Here is a 26,497-nt window from a genome sequence, read left to right as displayed (position 1 = left end):
TAATATTTTAATAGTAAATGAAATCAGCCAATGAAACAAACTATTTAATGAGGTAATTATGAAGTCATCAATTTTGTTTATCAGGTTAAGTGTTTACAAATGCATGAAGTGATTACTGTAGAGTTTAATCCTGCTTGGTGCAAGTGGAAAGAACGAACACTGACATATATGGCAGAAGGTGACTGGAAGACAGCTGTGAGGGTAAGGAGTTCTTATCTGGCTTCTACGCTCCACTCTCCTGTGGGTGGGGAAGGGTCTGGCCAAGGCTTTTTCTTTGCTCTTGTCCTCCTTGCTGTAGCCTGTTTGCAATCAGGGGCTGAACTCACTCTAATTGTGTTCAGATATACTCTGCACCTGGCCAAAGTGCCTGATTGGTGTGGGTGTGAGACACACCCATTGGGCTTCTGAGATCTTGGCCTTTATTAGAGTGGGCTGCAGCCAGAGGTGCGACCACTGGTGTAGGCTGTGGGGGCCAGCCTTTGGAGGCAGGACTGAGGGCTGGGGCTGACATACTAACTTGAACGGCTAGAGAAGATTCTTGCTCACTTCACTGTTGATGAGATTGGGTCAAAGTAGTTGTTATGTGTTTGGGTTCATCTAGAGATGGGGAGACAGGGGGCACTTCGGTTGAATGTGGGGCAGCTATTCTGGTGGTGGTGGGGAATAGAAGAAGTAACGTTGGCAGGTCAGCAGGCCGTTCCAGGGGAAGGGTAGTCAGAAATTTAATAGCTGTCTCCCCTTCCGGCTGTCCTGCTAGCTCTATGACCTTGTGGAGCACTGCCAACAACCCACATAGCCTTACCTTGCTCCTCTGCAATGCCAGGTCAGTCCAAAATAAACCCTAGCTCATCCATGATTTGATTATGGATGAAGGGGCTGATCTGGTGTTTATCAGCGAGAGTTGGTTGGGGGAGGCTGGTGGCCCAATCTGGTCCCAGCTTCTACTTCCAGGGTATTCTGTAGAGGAGCAGGTGAGGGGACGTGGGCGGGGAGGTGGAGTGGCTGTTGTCTATAAGGATAACATCTCCCTTACCAGGGTCCCTGAGGTGTCTGACCATATTAAATGTGTGTACCTAAGTTTGGGGACAGGAAGATTGGGACTTCTGTTGGTGTACTGATAGCCCCGCTGCCTGACAGAATCCCTTATTGAGCTCACGGACTTGGTCACGGAACTTGCATTGGAGTCTCCCAGACTTTTGGTGCTGGGGGACTTCATTTTGGGACCAAATTGTCTGAGGCAGCTCAGGAGTTCATAGCAGCCATGACAACTATGGGCCTATCCCAAGTGGTCTTTGGACCGACACACATTGCAGGTCACACACTTGATTTGGTCTTTTACTCTGATCAGGGTGGTGTTCCGTGTGTGGGGACTCCTGTGATTTCCCCATTGTCATGGGTGGACCACCATCTGGTTAAGGTTAGGCTTACAACCACTTTCTATCTCTGCAGGGGCAAGGGGCCTATTAGAATGGTCCGCCTGAAGAGGTTATTGGATCCAATAGGATTCCAAGAAGCCTTGGAGGGATTTAATGTTGGCTCTGCCGGTGATCCTGTTGATGCCTTGGTGCAAAACTGGAATAACATGCTCACCAGGGCAGTAGACATGATTGCTCCTAAGCGTCCCCTCCGACCCACTTCAAAACAGGACCCTTAGTATACGGAAGATCTACAGGGGCAGAAGCGGCAAGGTAGGTGACTGGAGTGCAAGATAGAGAAAGACTCGACTCTAATCAGACAGATTACGACATGGAGCACATTTAAAGATCTATGCTCAGGCGATATGTGTGGCAAGGAAGCGGTTCTTTTCTGCCCATATTGCATCTGCGAATTCATGTTCAGTGGAGTTGTTCAGGGTTGTGAGGGGGCTAGTATGTGCCCCCCCTTCCTTGAATCAGAATTTGGAGCCATCAGTTACCCGCTGTGATGTGTTTAAAGAATTTTTTGCAGATAAAATCTCTCGGATTTGGGCCGACGTAGTTGGAGACTCCACAATTAATTCGTTGTCTGAACTGGAGGTGTCCAGCAACTCCTCTTATGTGGTTCAACTGGATCGGTTTCAGTTTGTAACTCCTGAGGACATAGAGCAGCATAACGTAGGCAGTGCCAATACACTTGCGCTGCTGTGGGCTCACAGTGAAGTCCTAGTACAAATATTTCAGGTAGCACACACTCCAGAAGCACTAGTTAGATCAGAAACATATCACTGACGGTTAAATGTGTTGGGGCCTCACTGTAAGCTCGCAGCAGCGCGGGTGTATCAGCTCTGCCAATGTTACATTGTTCAGCATGTCAGCTGCTGTGCCCAGTTCCAAGCTCTGCATTTTAAGGATGACACTGATAACCTAGAATAGGTTCAAACGAGGGCAACAAAGATGGTGATTTTGGTTTGTCTGGGCAACAAACTGAGTCCTATGAGGAACAGTTAAAGAAGCTGAGTGTGTTTACCCTGGAGAAAAGAAGACTAAGTGTGTGGGAGAGAGGGCTATCATAGTCATCTTCAAATATCTGAACAGCTGTCACAGTGGGAAGAGCAGAAATGTTCTATGTTGTTATGCCTGAGTACAGAACTAGAACCAGTGAGTTGAAAAGAAAAGAAAAAGGAAAGCATGTATGAGAGAATGAGGAAAGCCTTTTCTAAGATGGCAACTATCACCAATGGTTTTTGTTACTATTTATATTAAAGGCTTGTTTATGTTATAAAATATTTCTGCCCATGTTGCTATTGCTGTTATCATTGTTTCTTACTCCTACAGCCCTTATGTAAAAGCAGTGCACTTTTTAGTGTGATTTAGAATCCGTGAAGATCTGCTATTATGGATGTATAATTTGCATTAATGACTAGTGGCTAACTAAAATAGTGTGTGTACAGCAGAAAGAAATGCCTGTGCTGTGGACTGCTTTCCAGCTACCTCTGGTGCTCGTGCTGAGGCTACGTGACCCTCAAGGACATGTTTTCGGGTGCTGCAAGGCACTTTCAGGGGCAAGGAAGATTGGCAAAAATCACCACTAGCTCCCTTCCCTTGCACGATCAACACAGCTGCACAAGCCTTCTGCTGCATGGGCACATCTCACCTAGCACACGTGCAGCCTTAGTCAAGATGTCAGCTGTTACTTCCAAGCTAGTCAACATAATCCTCATAGAGTCCTTTAAAAATTTAAGGATTTATTTTTATCAGTTGTTACTATGGCAATAGAGAAGGTATAAATTTCCAGCCTTCTGCTTTGCTGTAATATATGTAATTAAAGGTGATTACATATCATGAAAACTGAACATGTTAGCATTTTAGTCAGGATTTTTTAAAAAGGTTTTAAGTATTTAAATGCGGTCAAACAGGAGTGCTATTGTTGTTAATCTTTATTGTGTTGGACAATTGTTATTTGTTTGTTATTTCAATTGTTTGTTATTTCTCTGTGTAAACCGCCCTGAGCCATTTTTGGAAGGGTGGTATAGAAATCAAATTATTATTATTATTTATTTGAAGATTTGAAGGATGGATCAACAAACAAAACTAAATGTTAAAGATACATAAATGAAGCCCTAATGAAAGCATCATCAGTACGATAACTCATTCTCCTGTTTTTTAAATCTTCAAATATAGTTTTTTAAAATCTTCAGATATAAACTGGCTACAGTGTTCCCTCTATCGGGGATTCCCAGATGTTGTTGACTACAACTCCCATAATTCCCAAGCAAAGGCTATTGCAGCTGGGGATGCTGGGAATTGTAGTCAACAGCATCTGGGAATCCTTGTTAGAGGGAACACTGCCTGCCTGTGTGCCATCAAACCTCCTGCCTTTCCCACTTCATCCCTCCTCTCTATTCTGGTTGCCTGCCCTCCCTATTCTTGCTGTGAGCTGCAAAATCCAATAAAACGCAACTCTTTCAAACCATTTGAGGCCTGCAGTAAGCCCTGCAGTAGCTCTGTTATTTTTGAAAATGAGTCAGCTGTCACACCCTCTGCCTGCCATTGACTCAAGTGCTCTAATGTCACAGAGAGCCTGGGGTCACACAACTGTCTGATCCGGGACACTGGGATAACCTTTGATTCTATATTCTGAAGTCTATGAGCAACATTTAGCTAAACTAAAGGGCAGCGCAGTATATTTATGCTAAGGGCTTTCAAGCAACAATTTGTTGCTGCACTTCAGTTGAGCAATTTTAAGTGTTTTACTAGAAATGGACAAAATTATTTAGCTGCTTATAAAGCAGCACTTCCATTCTAATGCTACACATGGGAATTCTTAATAACTTAGAGATGTAAAGGACAATATTTAAATAGTTGAATGCTTCCACAATAACTTGGCCTATCCAAACAGTGAATATAGAGGAGGGGTTAATTAATCCATTTTATCAGAGTAATATGGCTGAATGGAATATAGTCCTCAAAAGAGCTGATGTCACAGTGATCGCTTTCCATAGACTTGACAATGCAAAACACTATGCCTGAAGCAGCCCTCAGGGTGGCTTTTGCTATGCTGAATGTAGTGGAGATCAAATGGTCTTTCATCTTCCATTCAAGAGGCTGGGCAGGCGGGTGTGTGTGTGTGTGTGTGTGTGGATTTGACAATTCTACTAGTGCTATGTTTTACAATATTCCTCCATCACTACCAGAGCAAAATGAGGTTACTGCAAAAACAACAAGAAGGATTCAGGTCTTGGCAAATGCAAGTATCAAATGCAGTAAATTACTGTACAACAATGAAATTGTAACTTTTTTGATACATTTATTTCTGGGTATAAACCGCCCAGAGATGTAAGTTTTGGGTGGTATAAAAATATGCTAAATAAATAACTAAAATAAATATTTCTTCAGTAGTGACAGAGAAGGCAGATGGCTTTTGCTTCAGAATGTCAGGGAGCACACTAACATTTAATGATTTTAGTTATTCCAACAATTCTGAAGATTGCTAATTAAGGGTGACCTAAAAATACTTCTAAAGAAATTGGCTAATGACCTTTTCCTTATTTTATAAAATGAACAGCAGGCTTGTTACTGACTTTTGCCAGTAATGGTGCAGTGGGGAAGTAATTTGCCTAGGGAGCAAGAGGTTGCTGGTTCGAATTCCCACTGGTATGTTTCCTAGACTATGGGAAACACCTATATCGGGCAGCAGCGATACAGGAAGATGCTGAAAGGCATCATCTCATACTGCGTGGGAGATGGCAATGGTAAACCCTTCCTATATTTGGCCAAAGACAACCACAGGGCTCTGTGGTTGCCAGGAGTCGATACCAACTCGATGGCACAAATTTACTTTACTTTAGAATCAGTAGTGGAATTCAGTTTCAAAGATGCAATTTCAAATTGTCCTGAAATTGAAGGCAGTCTTACTGAAATACACAGAGCTTTTGTTAAATCTGCTGTACATTTTATGAAAAATATTTTAGTGTCTTCTATAGCCCCAATCTCCAGAGCTTCAGAATGGGCCCAATTCAAGGGAAGTGCCTGAGCTGACTTCCTCCTCCTTGTGAGTAGCCCATTGGGGGACAGGCCTTGGGTTCTTAAGCGCCTCAGGTACTGGAGTTCTACCCTGCCTCTGGGGCTATGGAAATTGTGAGCTTTGGTGGGCCTGTAGGACCTGTGATGTTCCCATTGGCACCAAGGATTTTGGCTGTGGCTTGGGTCTTCCTCCTCCTCTGAGAAGGTCTCCTTGGTTCTTAGCCCAGGTAGGTTCTGTCAGAACCAGAGTTGTGATGTGAGTTTAATTTTAACTCTTTCCCCCAATACCACTTCAAACTACCCCAACCAGCGCAGCCATTAGCTGCAGAGCAGTTGGAAAGCAGCACCATTTTAATTTTCCCAGATGCCCCAGCCACCTGATGTAGTATTACTCCAGAGGAAAATGGACCCAATATTTTAAAACTAAGATCTGAACCCTAGGTTTGAAGTTTAGGATAAGCCTAAAATTAGTAACACATTACATCTGAATGCACAACTGTAGTTTGTGTCTTTGATTTCTCCCTCCAAGGAAAGGAGACCAGCTAGCTAAGACCAGCTAGCTGCTAGCTGAGACCAGTCACAAAACATTGCTAATCTATGCTAGGGATGTATGAACCAGTACGATGGTTTGGGGTTGAACCGAACCCCCACCCGGTTCTGTCCGGACCGGGACCGAACTCCCCTGCCAGTTCATGAATTTTTTAAATTTAAAAAAATCTCTTTACCTCTAGCCACTTTGGGGGGCTTCCTAAAGGTCACAGGGGTGTGTGTGTTCGTGAAGGTTCCCCTTCCCCTGCTAGCCTCAGTAATCACCACCATTCGGTTGCACTTTCTGGCCCATTTGGGCCTCCATATACCAGCTCGGCGGCCATTTTGCCTGCCACCATGTATGCGCAAATGGCCTCTGCAAGGCCTGGCATTGCCCAGGGTCTCACAGAGGCCATTTACACATCCGTGGTGGCCATTAAATTTTTTTTTTTAATATATGGCCACTACGGATGCATTTTCTGGCCCATTTAATGGCGTAACGGCCATTAATATTTTTTTTAAAATCGCCGTTACGTCATTAAATGGGCCAGAAAATGCGGCCGAATGGGCTGCGGCAGTGATTACTGAGGCCGATGGGGGGGGGGAGAGTGAACCTTCACAGACCCCACCCCCACGGCCTTCAGGGAGCCCCCCCGAAGGGCTAACCCCCCTGGACCGAACCAGAGCAGGGGTTCGAAGGAGGGCTGGACCGAACTGGTCTGGTCAGGTTCAAGTGCAGTTCACACTCGAACCGAACTGGGCCAGCCAGTTCTGTGCACACCCCTAATCTATGCTGCAGGAGATTCTCACTGGTGCCAGCTCGAAAACTTCCCTTAGTTTTCATCATCTCCCCAATCTTTGCCTAGAAGCAAAGCTGCTGACAGGAGTTGTCTTTCTTTTAAAATTGACAGGCTTTTAACAGAGATAATTGAAGACTGCTTAGCCGTTCCACCAAAGCTGGCGTCCAGCAGCAGCCCGTTGTCACAGTGGCGAGCTGGACATTCTGTTTCCCAACACATTATTTCTCTCTTCTCCTTCCATAGTTCTAACACTGTAAACTAGTCCTTCCCTAAAATTGCTCCTCTCTCCCCGCTAACACTGCATCTACAAGAAATTTTCCTCAGTTTCCTCCTCCACATTTGTAACTCAACCTTTTCTGTGTATATCCTGTCAGTCGATCTACCCTTTTCTCAGGTATACAATTATGCTAGGTTGCCTTTCTCCTGCCTTCCAACAGCTCTCTCTTTTGCCTATCCCCTCCCACTATTTAAACCAAGACCACTGATTTGTAGTTAATCCTGTCTCTCCATTACTTTACTTCCCCTTCTAGATCCTTTCAATCGCTCTCAGCTTCCCCAATAGGCTTTAGCATTGTTTTCTGCTAATGTAGGAGTTGGTGGGGAATTGTTCATGGTGCTTAGTGTGAGACATAAGCTGGGGGAGGTGAGGTTTAGTGCTTTAACGATTCATTTGCCTTTTGTAGGAACCCAAGAGCATTTGGAGAACTTAGAAAGTGTGGAAACAGCCCAGGGAACTCATTCCAGGTGAGCCTGCCTACTTTACAATCGGGACCAATGGTTGGGAAGTGGGTGACAAGGCGAGGGCTTGCCAGTAGCAGGGCAGAGCAAGGCACCCTGAGATTGCACACAGGCCCTTCCTGGAAGGCAAAGAAAGTGGTGGGCCACTTACAAACCATAGGTATGAGAAATAAGTGGAGATTGCTGATTGTCTGCAGCACTATTCCCGGCTTATTTCAGAACCTTTGTTAACTTTTATGAGGTTCCACGTGACATCTGAAGTGACCCATTGTTTTCAATGACGGCGGTATTGGAGGGACGCTTTGGGAAGCTGCCCTATGATCAAAGATTATGCCCCTGCCAGAACAGTGAAGTGGAGACTACGGAACATCTGATGCTGAAATGTAGATTTTATACTGAATTAAGGGGAAAGCTTCTCTCTCCTCTATTAATTCATTACAATTCTAATTGTCCTTCTGATGGGGACAAGGTCCTTTTTCTGCTTACTGCTAAGTCAGAGCACATTTACAGGTGGGTAGCAAATTTTTTTCTCCATAGCAAACAAGATTCGGTTTAGAGTGATTGAGGCACGAGATGCCAGGCTGTGCATTTCAGATTAACCAGTTTCATTTGAATGAAATTAGTCATTTGAAGGTATCAATGTTTTATGTATTTTATGTATTTTATTGTTGTTGTTTCTTTTTCTTGTATTTATGCTGGCTTTGGGACGAAATAAACAAATACATACATACATCGTTTTCAATGACAGTTTAAGAATTACATATTACTCCCTCTGTTAAATTTGACATAACAACAACAAATATTTATATACCGCTTTTCAACAAATGTTTCCAAAGCAGTTTACATAGAGAAACAAATAAATAAGATAGATCACACACACACACACACACACACACACACACACACACACACACACATTTTAACAAATTAAAAACAATAGGTGCAGGCTTTGATAAGCGAGCAAACCCTTCCCCTCCTATCAGTTTTAAAAATAGTTTTTGGTTTTTTCTCAACAGTAACAGCTGGGATTTTAAAGAAAACCAATAGTATGCATTTTTTAAACTGCTTCTTCCTAAACAACAACATGTTTTGCAGGTTCCCTAAACAAATTAATTACACAGCATTGAAAAAGAGTTAGACTAATGGAGAACTGCAATCATGCTGTGCTAGCAAGACAACGCAACAGCTCAATCAATCATCTTTAGTACGGTCAAAGACCAGCACAGGATACAACGGATACAATAAAATAAAAGATCATGTGGCAATTACATTAAAATTATTATAGACCAAATTATCTAGAAATAATTAACTAAATTACTAAAAATTAAGACTATAAAATTATGATTAATAAAATACAACTCTAAAAATTGTGGGGAGACTACTAAAATAGAGATAACACAAGGGTAAATATGAAAGTATTCACAGTTACATAAGGCAAAATAGTTAAAATGTGAAGTAACACAACTAACTAAAACAGGGTGATCAAGTAAAATAGTCAGTAGTTAGAAATCTGTTACACGGGTTATGGGCTAGCAGTCAGGATCCAGCAGATTTTGCATGCTGCCACGCAGAGCCTGGCAGCATTGCAACAGTTCTTGTGATGGGAATCAAAGAACAACATCTCCATTGCAGATGGCACAATGAAGGCAGTTTATTTTATTTGTTTATTTATTGAATTTATATACTGTCTAGTATAAAAATCTCTAGGCAGTGTAACACCACCACCTTGGGATTTTCTTAATTAAAGGTGGGGTATAAATTTAACAATAAAACAAAAACAAAATATAACACATTTAAAATTCATAAAAAGATAAATAATAATAAAAACACATTAACACACATTAAAATTTTAATTTAAATTTAAAAATTGAATCTCAGATGAAGGCCTGGGAATTGGATATACAGTGGTCCCTCGACTTACGAACTACTCTACATAAGTATTTTTCGAGTTACAAACGGCAGTTTTAGATTCGGTTTTAGATGCGGTTTTTTCGACTTACAAATTTTTAGATGGGGTTTCCTCGACTTACGAATTTTACATGCGGTTTCCTTGACTTGCCTGCCTGTTTACTGCCTGTTTATTCTTGAAAAGAAATGTTCCTGTGCAGTTTGCAAGCCTTACTGGGGGTCTGGGTCTTTTTTCTAGGCTCCGGAACGCATTAATCCGTTCCCAATGCATTCCTATGGGAAACCGCTTTTCGACTTACGAACTTTTCGACTTACAAATGTGCATTCAGAACGGATTAATTTCGTAAGTAGAGGGATCACTGTACAGTAATTATGCACACTGGTGGAATTGTAGACCAGGCATCTGTGTTAGCAGCACTTTGGCCTTGTGAAATTGCAGTGGGATGTCAATGAATTAAAAAAATCAGAGTTTTTCTTCACCTTTCTGGGCATCATATGAAGCATACAATTCATTAGGAACATTTTTTTCCATGCTGCTGTGACACTATTTCTAAAAGTATTCTTACTTTTAAAAAAAACCTAAACAAAAAATCATGTGTAAACTACTCCCTGCCCCCACCCAATCATAACAAAAATCTGTATTTGACTTTGCAGTGTGAGAATTATTTTCCCAGTTCTACAAAGACAACTACTTCAGAAACCAGTATCAGTTGGTGCACATGATCCTACTCTTGACAGTTACTGAAGTATTCTAATGATTCTGGCTGACAACTTCACTAACGGAGGAGTGCATATATAAAGAGGAACTTGGAGATTGTGACTGGAGCTTGGGCACAATTTCCCCCAGTCCCTCAACACATGCACTGTTGTGCAAGTGGGTGAAACACCCCCACTCTGCCTGTGCTTTGGAAGTGCTCAGGAAGAGAAGAAACATGTTGCTGACCCTCAGCAATGTGCACCTTATTACCTGTGCATTTTGTTAGTCGAGATATCAGTCACTGTCATCAAGATAACTCAATAATAAATTAGTTCATTCATATCAGAATTTCACCAAAGTTTTGTCCAGCCTGATTACAACATAGCAAAGAGTGTAACCTTTCCTCTAGTTTTGTATGTTGCTTTTTGGAGTTGTTTAGCACCTTAGACAAGAATGAGATTGACCACTCTAGGGATGTGCATGTATCACAATTCATGCACCGATTCGAAAGGTAAGGAGAGCAGGTCTGTACCTGCTCCTTCTCCGCTCATTGCAGTAGAAAGCTGCAGCATCATGTTTCCCAGCATCCAACATGCTGCTGGCGTGTGAGGGGTGCTGGGAAACACGATGCCACAGCTTCCTGCTGCAGCAAGCAGTGGAGTAGCAGGTACAGACCCGCTCTCTTCGCTCTTAGAGGTTCCCCACCCCACCTTTCAAATCAGTATAGGAATTGTGATTCATGCACATCCCTAGACCACCACTCCATTTTAATGGAAGAAATATTGTTAAAAATAAAAAGCACGCCACTCCAGGCGGGTCCTTGTAAGACACTCCCAACTTCTCATAATGATATTTGCCCAGGGCCATCTTCAGGCTGAGGGGAGGGTATCCAACAGTTCTGCTGCCAATCCCTCGTAAGCTGCTGTAACTGAAGGGGCTTCTATAGGCACCTGCAAGAAGCCAAATATGGGTGCAGTGGCTGAGCACCCCTCCCAATGGAGATTGTATTCATTTGTTTTATTTATTTAGGGGTTTCAATATCACTTTCCAAATTTAAAAACCCCAAGGCAAGTTACAAACAAAACAATAACCAACTATCAAGAGGACAACAATTAAAACAGTAATTAAAATTGGAAGCAACCCTGCAATGATGCATGGCTCTCCCAATAAATGGGGTGCATATAGATAGTGAAGGAAGCAAACTGCAAGTTTCTCACACTCTGGACCTACTGAAACCTGCTAAGTCTTAGATGAGAAGGCTAGCAAGGTTGTTTGATTGATGCTTTTAAATTGTACTCTTGCCTAACTGAATTTTCCCCGGTTTGTTCCTGTAGTGTTTTTTTTTTAAATTTGAACTTTATTATAGTAAGCCTGTTCTTGTTTTTTCACTATTTTACTGGTGTCTGTCTGTCGTTTTGTTCCTACCTCACACCTACTTGCCCATTTTGTTTACCACACTACTGAGTTTTTGATATTTTTTTAGAGTTCTGTGACTGGGAGTGGAACCAGTAAAAAAAGCTAAAAGTCTTATACTGGTAGCAGCAGATGTTTAGACTGAGGGCCAGCTGAGGCCAAGCCCTCACACAGTGCAATACTCATTTGGTTTTGAAGGTACTGTAATTCTTCTTGAGAGAAATTAGGTTGAAAAGGATTGGAAGGCAAGGAAAGGACTAGGAATAGCTCAGCTGAGTGGACATCTGTCTATGGCTGTTTCTGGCACCAAGGAGATGCCTGAAAACTGTGAGAAATTCAGTAGAATGATTTTGTGGCCTTCCTTTGCTAATTTAGCTCCCTAAAATTTGACAAATGACTATGTAAGAACAGAATGGCTTCCCCCCATCTCCCTCAAATTTTGCCTGCCAATATTAAAGACAATTACATAACATCCTCCCGATTAAATGCTAAAAAACTTTAATGCACCATATCTTACTTCTGGCAATAAAGGGCTTACTCTAATTAAAGCCAGGAGCTAGATATGTCTGCCAATTCTAATTGGCAGCAGTTTCCTTGCAAGGTTATACAATCCTAATAAAAGATAATTTTAGACATTAAAAAAACCCTCCTCAGCTTGGAAGAAACATATATACAAAACATGTGTGTCTATATAGCTTTAGAAAGGGTTTCTCATTAATGGGCTTCCCCCATCTCTCTCTCTCTCTCTCTCTCTCTCTCTCTCACACACACACACACACACACACACACACAAAATTTATGGGGGGTCCATTCTGGCCTACAACTGTGGCTAATGAAACCACGGATAATGACACCTCAAGACAATGGGAATTGAAGGATTGGGTTCTGGAGCTCAGGAAAATGACTGAAAAAACAGGGTAAAATGCAGAAATAAGGATGCAGCATAGCAATGTATCTCGGCTACCTCAGCTCTCTTGCTCTCCCACTCTTCAGAAATGCATAATAATCATGATGTTTCCTCACTCCACTGTTGACGTCCAGCACTTAGCAGTACAAGCCCCTTGGCCTGATTGGTTGATAGGTTGGGCAAAGAGGCAGGACAATATTAAATCCAGTTCAAGTAAACACACACAGCAGAGTGTATGAGAATCAAGAAGTGAGAGAATAATCAATTTTCAATGGTTAATTAACATCACATTTAAATTTTCACTTTAAATTGATTTTAATTGCAAATAATTAATATAGTACTATAACTATCAAAATTATTATTATTATTATTAATCATATTTTATACCACCCCAAACACAAGTTCTCTTTATAAAAATGATAATTAGTATTTTATGAAGTTAGTACAATGCTGCAAGAGACTACAGAAAATAGTTCCAAGAAACTTCACAGGAATTGCTCAAAAGAGGCTCCCAAAGGCTCCACAGAAATTGTTCCAAAAAGCCTCCAAAAGCTTCAGAGCAATGGCTCCTGAAGGCTCTCAATGGATCCCTAAACATACTAAATGCTAGCCCAAAATTTACTTATTTGTCTATCAAATCTATGCTAGGGATGTGCACAGAACCAGCTGGCCCGGTTCAGCTTTTGTCCGGACTGAACTCGAACCTGACCAGGCCAGGTTGGTCCGGCACCCACTCGAACCACTGCCCCCCCCCCCGGTTCAGTCTGGTCGGGGGTGTTGGTGGTGGTGGTTCACGTACGTTTCTGTTTTTTGTTTCTGTTATTTGTTTCTGTTATTTTAGCCTTTACTCCTTTTGGGGGAAGTTCCTTGCGGTGGTGGGGGGAGGGGCCCATGGAGGTTCCCTCTCTCCCCGTTGGACACCATTATCACTGCCAGCAGCTTGTTCGGCGTTTGGGCCTTCAAACTTTGGTGTAGCGGCCATTTTGGATGCCACCGTGCCTGCGCAATTGGCCTCTGTGAGGCCTGGCATGACCCAGGTATGACCCAGGCCTCACAGAGGCCAACTGCGCAGGTGCAGTGGCATCCAAAATGGCCACTGCGCAGAAGTTCAAAGTTCTGTAAGGGTCAAAAAACTGGCCAAACGGGCCGCTGGCAGTTATAACACGGGCCGGCAGGGGGAGGGGGAACCTCCACGGATGCTCCCACTGCCTCAAGGAACTCCCCTGAAGAGAGTAAAGGTAAAAACAAAATCAAAACAAAACATTCGCGAACCCCCAAACAGTCAGGGGGTGTTCGGTCCAGGGTCAGACCGAACAGGGGGTGGTTCAGTTCAACTCCAGACTGTCAAACTGAACCAGTTTGACGTCGAATCTGTCAAATGTTGAGCTGGTTTGCACACTCCTAATGTATGCTGCCCCAAACTTCTGTCTCTGGGTGGCTCCCAACAAATTGCTTTTAGAACCACAAAAAACTCTAAATATGCAGACCAAAAAACTGTGTTGTCCTCTTCTAATCTAAAACCCTAGTTCTAAAACCCATGAGCATGTGCAACAAGAGCATGACTATGTAAGGGCAGAACTGCACTGCCGAAAACTGCAGATATGCAAAGGTGCGTACCGCGGATAACGAGGTTGGGTATATATTGCACATATGTGAAACCATAAGTGCTGAAACAGTGGAAAACGAGGGCCCCTTGTATATATTCACATACTCCTTCCATATGAATATTCTCATCTAAATGCATTATTTTGTTGTAATAATCAAAAAGTGGTGGTGGTGGTAGGGAGATACAAAATCCTTCCTCTAGCTGTGAGGAGTCCCAGGTAGGCTGCCACCATTCACTTTTTAATTTGAGCATATTCACCCTTTCAAGGGAATATTCTGGGAGAGTAAAGTGGAAAACCTCTCCCTACAAGAAAGCCTTGAGCAATCTTATGACTTCAAGATTGTGTGACTAGGACAGGAACCAATAAGGAGTAACACCCTATAACAATAACAATGATTTATTACTAATTGGATGATAAGGAAAACTATAGAGGCACCAACAATTACTGCTTCCATTCAAGTAACACTCTTCCCCAGCAATTACAAGAACCATGCAGTCAGACCCCGGCAATTAAACAAAAATAAATTCCCTGATGTGTCTAGCTAAACTGGTCCCTATCCTTCCTACTTATTTCAGGTAAGGGACTTGTAGTTGATTCCAGTCCAAGGCTGTTAGTCTCCCCTTTCCCTACAGTAGCTGCTGATCAGACCTCACTTAGAGGCCTCCAGGGAAGAACTGAACTCTGACACACACCTCCCCTACTCCTCTATAAGCTGTTGTTAAGTAAACCCTGCCCCACACTTTGGACTGGGCCACAGGGATTTGATTTACCTGAGCTTTCTTCCTTATTTGGAGAAGCCCACCCTCTAGTTACTCTAATTGAGGCCTAGTTCTCCCTCAGGCCTGACTGTTACTACAGTTATAATAGAATTAAATTAGACACTGGCAATAAGAAGGGATGCTAGAAGGGATGCTACTATTTATTGAAAAAAATATTCCCTTTTTAATATAATAAGTTATTTCAAATGACGTCATCTGTATCCAATCAAAGTGCACCTTAAAGGGAGAGGAAGTTCAAAGAAATAAGTGTGTTTGTTTGTCGCATCAAAATCAACAAAAGTTTCTTATGGCATAAACCTTTTCTTTTCTGGCATAAATGATGCATAAAATGTTCTGGTGAATTTCACAGATGTGCGGCATGTGCAAAGAAAAAACACGAATGTTAGGACCAAAAGATCATGAAATGTAATCTTTCTATGCAAAGCTCCAGCATATACATTGCTTATGATATGTTCGCTCCTATTCTCTGCTTCTGGCTCATAAGAATCTAAGATTAGGCTAAGATAAGTAGGGAGAAGATTGCCAACTATTTTTCCTTGCAATGCTCCTATATTTTTAAGAGCTGTGTGAAAAGAGAAAATGCAGCTAGAAAAGCTTTTCCTAGAATGGCAATATAATGTGGGAATTGCTGCTCATGTAAGACACAGACAACCTCTCAGGAAAATAGTTGGCAACCCAAGCTAGGTGACATGTGATGGACAATTTTTAAGATTTTCTGAACCTTGTGATTCTAATATAAGCATATTTCTGTGCAATTAAGAAACTGACAACGCAGTGCACACCAAGAATGCATTTAACTCATTTGGTCTGCGAGACTCCCTAATTTGGAACAAGCCTCACAGGAACACTGTGGAATGACCCAGACTCAAGTTTGGCACTCTGATAATCAGTTGATGTTTACTTCTGGAAAAAAGACAGGATGAGAGTTCAGCCTAATTTGGTTAAATGTATCTGAACTGGGTTAAATGTAGCTGTCCTCCAAAATACAAGAGCAGAAAGTTACAGCTAAGGTGAAATATGAAAGATATAATATAGTATATAATATAGTGAATTTATTCTATAGTAAAGCCTGTTGTGGAGCAGGCTAGAGGAAGTGGGTGGGGGTGGGGTGGAGTGGCTGAGGTCTATATACCATCTCCCTTACTAGGGCCCCTGTGAGACAGTTGACTTATATTGAGTGTGCATTTCTGAGACTAGGAACTAAGGATAGATTGGGGATTCTGTTGGTGTACTGTCCACCCCGCTGCCCAACTGACTCCCTAACTGAGCTGACGGAGTTGGTAGTGGAGTTGATGCTGGAGTTTCCTAGACTTAGAACAAACAAAAAGAAGTACTTTTTAACACAGTGCATAATTAATCTATGGAATTCTCTAAAATGGGATGATGTGGAGGCCATTAGCTTGGATGGCTATAAAAGGGGCTTAGATAAATTCATGGAGAACAGGTCTAGCAGTGGCTACTAGTCTGGTGGCAATAGGCCACCTACAGCCTTAGAGACAAGATGCCTCTAAATACGACTTGCAGAAGAGCAACAGCAGAAGAGAGAGCATGCCCTCACCTCTTGCTTGTGGGCTTTTCAGAGGCATCTGGTGGGCCACTGTGGGAGACAGGATTCTAGATCAGACGGGCCTTTGGTCTGATCCAGCAGGGCTGTTATGTTCTGATTAACCAAGTCAACAAACCAGCCCGCATGGACAACCTGCAAATGACTAGCCTGTGCTAATTTTGGGATACAGTGGAGAGGAGAGAGCATTGAGAAGCTCAGAGCTTGCCCAATACCCGCCCTTCCTCTATTACTGCTGCCTCCCTCCCATCAGCAGTGCACACCCTGAAATCCAAAATCCAACCAAAATCTCTCCCTGAGAAGCAGTTATTAACAGTGCTGTGAAGGGCTTCTCTCTGTGACCAAACAGGCCCGACCACAGCCAAACCAACTGTTGGGTACACCACTTACTTCCTGTTTGAAGTCTGGGCACTTGAGAAACCAGGATGGAGACTCCCGCCCAAGCAGCCACAGTAGCAACAGAGCGGAGCAAGGCCGGGAGGAGTGGAGACAATATACATGGAGGAGGAAGGCAAGTCAGGGACCACCTAGGAAGCGAGCCCTGCCCACACAAAATTCTGCCCAGAGAGCTGCAGCACTCATCAGGAATTGGTGTCCTAGGCAACTGCCTAGGACTGTTGAGTGTATGGGCCAGCCCTGTTCCGAGCTTGCATGGGGTGGGGGTGGAGAAGAAGGGAGAGAAGATCAGAGCCCCAGTGGGGCAAGGAAGGGAAAATCAGCAGCATGCCTCAGTGGCGAAGAAGGCCTCTTGATGTCCCCTAGGCCACTCTTTATGTCTGTGCCTGGGCTGCACCTACCTGGGACTTTCTGCATGCAAAACAAGTGCTCTACCACAAGCTACAACCTCTTAAGGCTGTGAAAACAAAATGGGTGGGGAAACCATGCATAGCATGCTCTGAGCTCCTTGGAGAACGGACAGGGTAAAATGTAACAAATAAATCATGACATACTTTGAAAGGGTATTAACTTGACCCCTAGTTAGGGTTTCTACTGAATAGGTTTGTATTTGTGATGATGCAGGGAGGTTGCTTTAAATCGTACAGAGACTGACAAATCTGTTGCAGCTTTTGCACAATTGTTGGCAGCAGATGAAACCTCTCTATTTCAAGGGCCAGGCTCCCTTTCTGCCACTTGAAATGGAGTTCTCCCCAGCTGGCAGATTTAGGTGGGCTGCAGAACATCGGCCAAAGCTCTATTTCAATTGGGAGGCTGGAAATGTCTAAGCCAGCAGATCTGAGATTTACATCAGGGGGGAAACTTTGCTACTCTTTAAAGAGGAACATAATTTCCCCACAACCAACCAACTAGAAGTGGCGTACTGATCTGTGACTCCAAAAGTTGTATCTGACAAAATATGCAACTGAACAAAGGTTCCTGAGAGGGGGGCACTGGTTAGGCAAAGCTTGCTCTTCTCTTTCTCGCCTCCCCAAACTCATTGGCATGCTGTTGGCTTCTATTGGAGCAAGTTGAGCCCTCTCCAGTAGGGCAGTTGGAGGAGTGCCAGGCAACATCCTTCCCTCCTCTTCCTCTCCTCCTGACTGGCTGGCTAGTGCTCAGTGCCCACCCCTCCCTCAGCCTGACTGACAAGCTCAATTGTGAGGGAAATGTTGCTGAGCATTAGCTAGCCAATCACAAGGAGAGGTGGAGGGATGCTAGCTGACTGCCCCATTCCCTTGAAGCCGAGACAAAACTGAAAAGATGTTTTAATTAAAAGGAGCTTAGAATCCTATCCATGTTTAAAAGAACAAGTAAAATCATATATTCCTCTTCTCGCTCTCATCCCTCCCCAAACATTCCGTAGCAACTGAGTTCAGTTTACTCTTAAATCCCAAAGTGACATCTAGGCCTCAGTTACCCCTGGAAAACTTGGACTGAGTTGTGCGTGAGCATAAGAGAGCAAAAAAGATCAATCATGAATTGGCAAACCAGAAAGTCAGAACTATTTTTGATGTATGAATATGTGAGATGATTGTAGTTGTCATATAAGTTAAAAAAGAATGCATATGATAATGTGTGTGCATAAAAAGTGTATGTATGGGAGGTATGCACTATTATTGGCACAGAAAAGATAGTTAATCATTTTCAGAAAGGGAACCATCTTATTTTAAAATTATTTTTCTGTGTAAACTTCTTCGAGAACTTTAGTTGAAAAGAGGTACAGGTGGACCTCGATATTCACGGGGGTTCCGTTCTGGGCTGTAGCCGCGGATATGGAAACTGTGAATATTGAGTTAAGATTGTGGGGGGTTAGGTTCCCGTTGGCTGAAAATCGACAAAATTTCACAGGTGGGGGGGGGAAGAGCTCCTTACCTTGCTCTGCTGCTCCCCTTGAGTCATGCTGTGGCCCCAAATTGGCCAGAAATCAGCATTTTGTTTTTCTATTTTTTCACAAAAATGGAAGCCATATTATGGCTCTGTCCAAGAAAATGGCAGCCGGAAATGACCTCCGCGGCCATTAATTTCTGGCCACCTCCAACCCGCAGATACATGAGGTCAGCATGTTCCCCGCCCACTCAGACACGTATGCTAAGGTCAGGTGTCTTTTTCCTAACCACAGGTACACAAATGCGCAGATATGGAATCGGCAAATAACAAGGACCACCTGTATATATCAGCAGTAGTAGTAGTATTAGAAGAAGTAGAAAGTGCATGCCAAGAATCTTTTGTTTTTCACCATGTCCCTACTATTATTGTAAAATGTTTACATTGGCATGACATAAGCCCAATTCAGACATTATGTTGTATGAGTGCACAGATATCTGTATACTTGTACACGTGTTTGTGTGAATGACTGTACCTGTGTTTTTAAAAAGTGAACCTGAATACAGGCCCTTCAATGTATGGTACAGACAGGAAGTGTACTTCTGTACCTGCATTCAGTATAATACGTAGATGGCTATATCTGTGTACAAATATGTACCTGTGGACACTGTACACTCATTGTACGAGTGTTGAATGGGCCTTTTGTGTCACCCTCAGCTTTATTATTGGGAAGATATAATAATGTTCTTTATAGTGAGATATTTTATTATTCTGGTTCTAGTGCTGTTGAATAAGTTTCCCATGTACTTTTATACTGTTCTTATTACTGTGATATATGCAATAATTGTATTTCCCCTATTACAGTAAAACATTCTGGCATATCTGATGAGATTTTAATTTCTTTGCTTTTATCAAATCAAGATCGGTTAACTACTGAAAAAGTATTCATTTCTGCAGCTATCTGTACTTGTCCTAAAATATTTGAATTTTGTATACCCCAAGCCGTGTATTTTGGGTTTAAGGTTTTTATTTTCTTCTGTATTTATTTTGTTGGTCAAAAGACCATAATGAATTTTGACTGACTGATCGACCATCCTTACCGTTTTTCTGCAGCAAAGATACAGCGATTGGGAGCAGGGGGAGCACAGAGGAAAGATTGAGGTGGGTGGGGGCTGAGGCCCATTCTCACTTCTTGTCGCAGGACCCAATCCACTCCAACCTTGCTACACCACTCATACAGCCTGTTTCTTCACCTTCTTGTTGAGGTTAATTTTGAACTGTTGAAAGAACACTGTAGGGCAATTCTATTTATCTAGCAGATCTTTAATATAAAGAATAGGCACCTGTTTGGTATTTAAAACAGAGTAGGAGGGGGGACTTCAGAGTAAATAAATAGAGCACTGAGTTTAGCAGATGGAACTTACTCTTCAGCAATATGTATGGGGCTGGGAAAGGAGGAATGTCAGGAAGTGATTCTTGACATAAGAATAAGAGTATTAAATGTGAACTAGCTTAACCTGTGCAGAGCATCTGCACACTAGTACTTGAGTGCTCCCCTCACCCTCTGCCACAGTCCCCCTCACAGAGATCTCTCCACCCTCACCTGAGCCACACGTTCCTCCTCCTCAATCCAGTTGCTTCCATCCCCCTCACCGCACTTGGTCACTCCTCCATCCCCCTCACCTTGCTGGTGCCTATCGTCCAAGTTGCACCCCGTTATCCCCAGAGACCTCCCCACCCTCAGCCAAGCCCTGCTCCTCCCCACAGGAGCAGCAGCAGCGGTTGACCAGGTCCTTCCTCACTGCCTCCATGGCCACTTGATCGCCTCAGGCCACTGACAGGCCCCGGCCATCCCCTGCCTGCCCCCCACTCCGCTAATGGTCTTGGTAGCCCCAAACAGCAGCAGTAGTTGCCGGAGCCCTTCCTTGCTGCCAATAAGTGCCACGACGGCCACTCGTTCCCGTCAGGCTGCCGACAGGCTCGGGCCCATCCTTCACCCTTCATTTTTTCTCTCTTCCCCTCCACTTGCTCTTCCCTTCTGTCTTTCTTCCCCTCCCTTCTTTTTTTCTTTCTCTCCTTCTCTCCCTCCCTTCCTTCCTGAGTTAACAGATCTTGTTCCTCTTGTTTCTTCATCTAATTCACATAGCAGCAGCCTCCTTCTCCTGAAGGGGCTCTTTCCTCCCTCTCAACCCCTCTCTTCGCAGACCCCTGCCTGCTATCTGTGTGTGTGTGTGTGTGTGTGTGTGTGTGTGTGTGTGTGTGCGCGTGTCAATACCAATACCAATACCTATCTATATAATTATCCTGGGTGTGCCTTGGAATGTGCGTCCCAGTGCTCAGCTGATTGGCTGAGCAGTGGATGCGCCTGATTGGCTGAGGCGCACCCAGGAGGATTGGTCGCCATGGAGGCACGGCCAAGGAGGCAAGGCCCAGGAGGGGGGGAAAGAAAGTGGGGGGGGGCAGAAGTGGTGGTGGGGAGGAGAGACGGCTGGGCCCGGAAGCGGAGACTGGGGCAGAAGGTGTGGGGAGAGTTAACTGCCGATCCCAAAGAGCACACAGATGCTCTGTGCGGGGTTGGCTAGTATCTATATATTCCTTTCTTCTACAATCAAGAACATCCTCCGACCAGTAACAGTTGCATTACAACTGACCTTAACCATCACAGAATTCTCCTCCCTATCTGCATATGGAACCCACAATTAGCAACTGATACGTCTAAGAGAAATAAATATACAGATTCCCTATTTTCATCTCTCAAATGCTGTAAGGTAGGAGGTTAGTATAAGGTTAAATAAAAACTCAGGAGGTTTTTATTTAATTCTCACACATTCATGGCAGCCGTGAATCAGAATATTTTCACTTCTTCAATAAGTACTCTATACCAGGTTAAATACAATGTTCTTGTCTAACAACTGCTTTAATGTGGCACAGTTTATACAAGTCCTCCAGCACAGCGGAAGTCTTTAATCCAACCATTTTCCTTTTGATAGAAAATTCTTGCTGCTAATCTCAAGAGGACATGTGATTGGCTTGCATCTAAATTCATTTAAAATGCTGCAGTTAGATGCTAATCTAGAGGGGGGGAATGAAACGCTCTCAATTTTTTTATTTTTTTTACAGGGATAGAACTCATTAGAGTTTTTACAATCTGCTTTCATTTTCTTTCCAGGAGACCATGCAAGCATTCTTTCACAGAATAGTTTATTCATCTGACAGAATTGTGGAAAATCTGGGAGCCTATATAATAGATTTAGAAGGTTTATCAGAAGCTGAAGTAGGTGCCAGATAATTGCTGTAGCTTGCTATTAAAATTACATCTAAGGGCAAAGAATATTCCCCTTTGGCCTCAATAAAATCACAAATTGCTCTGTTGCACAGGAATCTTCAGCATGTACTGCATAAAGGCAGATTAAATTATTTTTAGCCCAGCACTTTTTCCTTCCATGTGAATTCATTATGTTAAATATAGAATATTGCAATACTGTAGTAAATGTCTGACGTAGTCCCCCCACACCCCACAGCCTTCCCTCCATATTTTGCTGCTGAAACTGATTGCATTGCCAGCCTTCCAGAAGTGTCCTGGAATTGTCCTCAATCAGCTGACTAATAAAAGCAATTAGGGATGTGCACGGAGCTGGCTGGCCTGGTTCGGTTCAAATCCAGACTGGACTCAAACCTGACCGGCCAAGTCCAGTACGGCCCCCATCACCCCCCCCCAACAGTCCAGTCTGGACACATTAGCGTATAAAAATAATAAATTTAAAGTACCTTTAGCCCCTTTGGGGGCTTCCTGTATGCCACGGGGTGTGTGTGTCTGCGAAAGTTGCCCCTCCCCCCGCTGGCCTCTGAAGTCACCACCACGGTCCGGGAAATTGATCATTTTTGGCCCATTCAGGCCTCCATAGTGCGCAGCAGTGGCCATTTTGGCCGCCACTGCACATGCGTAAATGACCCCTGCAAACCCTGGCATGACCCAGGGCCTCACGGAGGTCATTTGTGCATGTATGGCGGCAGCCAAAATGGCCACCGCCACACACTATGGAGGCCCGAATGGTGACTTCAGAGGCCGGCGGGGAGAGGGGGGACATTCGTGGACCCCCTGCGGCATACAGGAAGCCCCTCAAAGAGGCTAAAGGTACTTTAAATTCATTTTAAAAAATAATAATTTGTGAATGTGTCCGGAGGTTTGGTTCCAGTCTGGAAGGAACCGGGGGGCGGGGGGTTCAGTTCAGTCCAGAACCCCCAGACTGAACCTCCAGACCTTCAAACCACCGGACCTGTTCACATATCCCTAAAAGCAGACTTCCCCAAACTGTGGCCCTCCAGATGTTGCTGAACTACAACTCCCAGCATCCCTAGACATAATTTTTTGTGGCTGGGTATGCTGGGAGTTGTAGTTCAGCAACATCTGGAGGGCCGCAGTTTGGGGAAGCCTGCCTAAAAGCAATCCTGGAGATTTCCCAAATAGTGATTTACTCCGGCTTCAATATGCATAGGATGATGGGTGTGTGTGTTCATATGAGGGAGGGATTTATAGCTACTTCAGTACAGGAACAGGAAAGTGCTATTCATACAGCCAATGGCTTTTTTTCATGATGATTGGTCCTTAATATATAATATAAGCATGTTTTAAAAGCTGCACTTTGGGAGAGTGTTGAAAATGGCAGTGAGGGATACTCCGGCTTTTTTGCTGCTTTGTATGGACTTACCACGCAGATAAAGTGAGAGGTGACTTGAGCAGTCTGTGGATTTTTAATTTTTTAAATTAAAAAAAATCAGTTATTATTGGATGTCTTGTTATTTTTTGCTGCCTTTCTCCAATATTAGTGTGATTTCAAATTAATCTTTACAAAATCATTAAAGATCAATGCACTGATGGATTTACTTGAAATTAAATACATGGTCCTGCCATCCTCCACTACTTGTGTCAGATTTAAGAGCTCTGTGGCCAGCCACTACCCCACTCTGAAATTTTTCTCTTTTTCCCATAGATGGCATAGATTTCCTTGCCTAACGGGGCACAGGTGAATACACCAAAAAGAAGCTTGAGGTGGGATGCTCCCACCTCCTCTGCAACCATATTGGCCAGAAATGGATGGGGAGAAGCCTGACATATGAAAAAGACAATATTTGAAAAACTGCAACAAACCCATACCTGCCAACACGTCCTATTTCCCATTCAGGTGAATGGGAAAATAGGGACATGTTGGCAGGTATGCAAACCATAAAGGTAAAGCATGCCATCAAGTAGGTGTCAACTCATGGCGACTGCAGAGCCCTGTGGTTGTCTTTGGTAGAATACAGGAGAGGTTCGCCATTGCCATCTCCCATGCAGTATGAGATGATGCCTTTCAGCATCTTTCCTATATAGCCAGTGTGGTATAGTGGTTAGAGTGCTGGACTAGGACCTGGGAGACCCGAGTTCAAATCCCCATTCAGCCATGAAACTAGCTGGGTGACTCTGGGCCAGTCACTTCTCTCTCAGCCTAACCTACTTCACAGGGTTCAAGTATGTAGTACACCGCTCTGAGCTCCTTGGAGGAAGAGCGGGATATAAATGTAATACTACTACTACTACTACTACTAATAATAATAATATATTGCTGCTGCCCGATATAGGTGTTTCCCCATATTCTGGGAAACATACCAGCGGGGATTCGAACCGACAACCTCTGGCTTGCTAATCAAGTTATTTCCCCTGCTGCGCCATTAGGTAGCTGACATGCTCAACTGTAAAAAAGCAGCCATGTGAATGGCCCAGATTTACTACAGTTTATGCTTATTTATGCTTATACATGCTTATACTCACTTTACATACTTTTGTCCTAACTTTTCCTAGCTTACACTGCTTCCTGCCACAGTAAAGCCCCACCATCTGGGAAACCTCCTGGAGATATTGTGAAAAAATACTGGAGAAAAATATTAGAAAATCTCTATGAACAGCTTCAGTCAAATATGGCGACCACAGTTACCCACCACTAGCAGTTCTTAGCTCTGTTTTAATCAGTACAGGTAGAAAAGAAGGAATGTAACCAGTTGATTTAATGCCTTTTGTCTGTTACATGTTTTGCCTATGTTAACAATGGTTCTAGGAGCATCTTTGGGGCGTTAAATACTCTGTGCTAATTGGATTTTCTGCTCATTTTGTTGTAGTCTTACAGAGGAGCATCAAAAAGCAACAAATTATATGTTTTTCTCTATTGTTAAATTAGAGGAGATAGCACAGTGCAAGAGCTTAATGTACCTCAACCATTAGCAGTCCTTTTGTACCTCCAGCAAATTGCCTCTTAGCCCTTATAATATAGGTTACTAGACTTTCTTGGCTGCAGAAAAAGTGACTTTTCTATCTTCATCTAACTAGAACAATATGTTTAACTAGCAAGGTGCCCACAAAATAGTGGGAACGTATATGTTAATATGGTATAGGGAAAGCTTTTTAAGGCATCAACATTTTTAACTGCTGCTTTAATCACAGTTTTGTACTATTGTATTTTGTGATATTTTATCTTTTGTAATCCACTCTAGAAATGTTTGGGGTGACACAAAGTTTAATACATAGGTGCACTTAGGTAATTTTGGAGCCTGGACCTAAAAGTCTGCATAAGACGGCTCTATGGTAGGCTTTTATTCTATAGTATGGTGGCGGGGGGGAGGATCAAATTTTTCATATGTATAAGGTCACATGCAGACCACATACAGGTGACTAGCTTCCCCTCCCTGATGGTGGCTGTCCTTCCTGACCCAGTGAAGCAGTGCCAATTTAGGGATGCTGGGGAAGGGACATCACCAGTGTTCCCTCTAGTTTTTATAGTCAGTGAGCGGAAAGAGGTTTGTCCTGGGCAGCAGCCATCAAGTGTGCGCACATAACACACACACTCTCTCTCTCTCTCACACACACACACACACACACACACACACACACACACACACACACACACACGGATTAATGACTATTGAATCATACTGTAAAAACGTTCCACCTTTCTTTTTTTTTAAACCCGGGGGGGGGGGGGGGGATGAGCCGCCACTGCTGCCACACACAGTTTTAATTCCACTGTCTAAAGACTGCTAAACGTTTTGCATCCCACTCTGCTGTCTCACAGGCCAAGCCCACCCTCACACTCATATCTCTGGATAGCTCAAGGTCTAAACCTACCCACTCATTCCTCCAAAGCATCTGGATGGTGGGACAGGCTTGACCGATCATAGAAGCATTTCTTACCCTGCCCAGCACTCAGATGCTATCCTGACACTAAGGCTGCAATATTTAGTCAATTAACCAATTAGATCAAATCAAATGTTTTGATACATTAAAAAAAAGATGCCCTAAGTGATCAGCACATTTTAAATTTTTAAAAGAAAGTTATGCTTATAAAAACCACCTGGCAAGTATCATCTTAAAAGAGGCATTATCTAAAAAGAAAGCATTTTTCCCCCTTCGAACTATTCTTTTACAAGTAAATCAATGAACTGATCAATCAACTAAACTGTATATGATGAATTAAAATTTCTTTAATCAAGTGACAGCTGTTCTTAACAGCTGATTGTGCTATTTCCAATTATGTGAATGTCATGCTGTGTATTCCCTGGAGAAAGAAGCCAAGTGTGGAGCCAAAGTAGAGCAATGCTGGGATATACAGAATTATCAAGCATTGATGAGTATTTTTGAAAATAAATGGATCTAATACTCACATGCTAGTTTTATCCATTGTAAATGCACAAAAACCAGGATCTTACCTTTCAGAGTTTCCTGCTGAGTTTGTGCAAAGGCTGCTAGTTTGTGGCTATCATGGCGGCTATATATATTTTTTAACCTTTTACCAGTAGAGGGAAGCCACCTCCGCCTCCTGTCC

At 43.2% G+C, this 26,497-nt stretch overlaps 1 protein-coding gene and 1 long non-coding RNA gene across 16 annotated transcripts in view; one reads left to right on the top strand and one right to left on the bottom strand.

The window, feature by feature from the left end:
• The window catches only part of PHACTR1 (phosphatase and actin regulator 1), a 451,342-nt gene that overhangs the window by 107,413 nt on the left and 317,432 nt on the right, over positions 1–26,497 (bottom strand). Inside the window, exon 1 of one of the 12 annotated variants that reach the window (XM_053250905.1) lies at positions 16,773–16,940. The exons of the other annotated variants lie outside the window; for them this stretch is intronic. The gene's annotated coding sequence lies outside the window, so the exon portion shown is untranslated. Of the gene's footprint in view, positions 1–16,772; positions 16,941–26,497 lie in introns of those variants that run through there. 12 annotated transcript variants of the gene reach the window in all.
• LOC128325280 (uncharacterized) lies at positions 91–26,165 on the top strand. 4 transcript variants are annotated; one of them, XR_008307338.1, is made up of 6 exons: positions 91–201; positions 7,453–7,513; positions 19,758–19,805; positions 21,814–21,918; positions 23,636–23,827; positions 24,484–26,165. It is a non-coding gene; the product is annotated as an uncharacterized LOC128325280 (long non-coding RNA). The 4 variants fall into 4 exon arrangements; XR_008307336.1 differs by having other exon boundaries at positions 23,636–23,874; XR_008307337.1 differs by lacking the exons at positions 91–201; positions 7,453–7,513; positions 19,758–19,805; positions 24,484–26,165 and adding an exon at positions 21,126–21,412 and having other exon boundaries at positions 23,636–24,352.

The sequence above is a fragment of the Hemicordylus capensis genome, chromosome 4, assembly GCF_027244095.1.
Source record: "Hemicordylus capensis ecotype Gifberg chromosome 4, rHemCap1.1.pri, whole genome shotgun sequence".
Lineage (NCBI taxonomy): Eukaryota > Metazoa > Chordata > Lepidosauria > Squamata > Cordylidae > Hemicordylus > Hemicordylus capensis.
The sequence above is the reverse complement of the archived record's forward strand: the minus strand, read 5'-3'. Positions and strand labels throughout refer to the sequence as shown.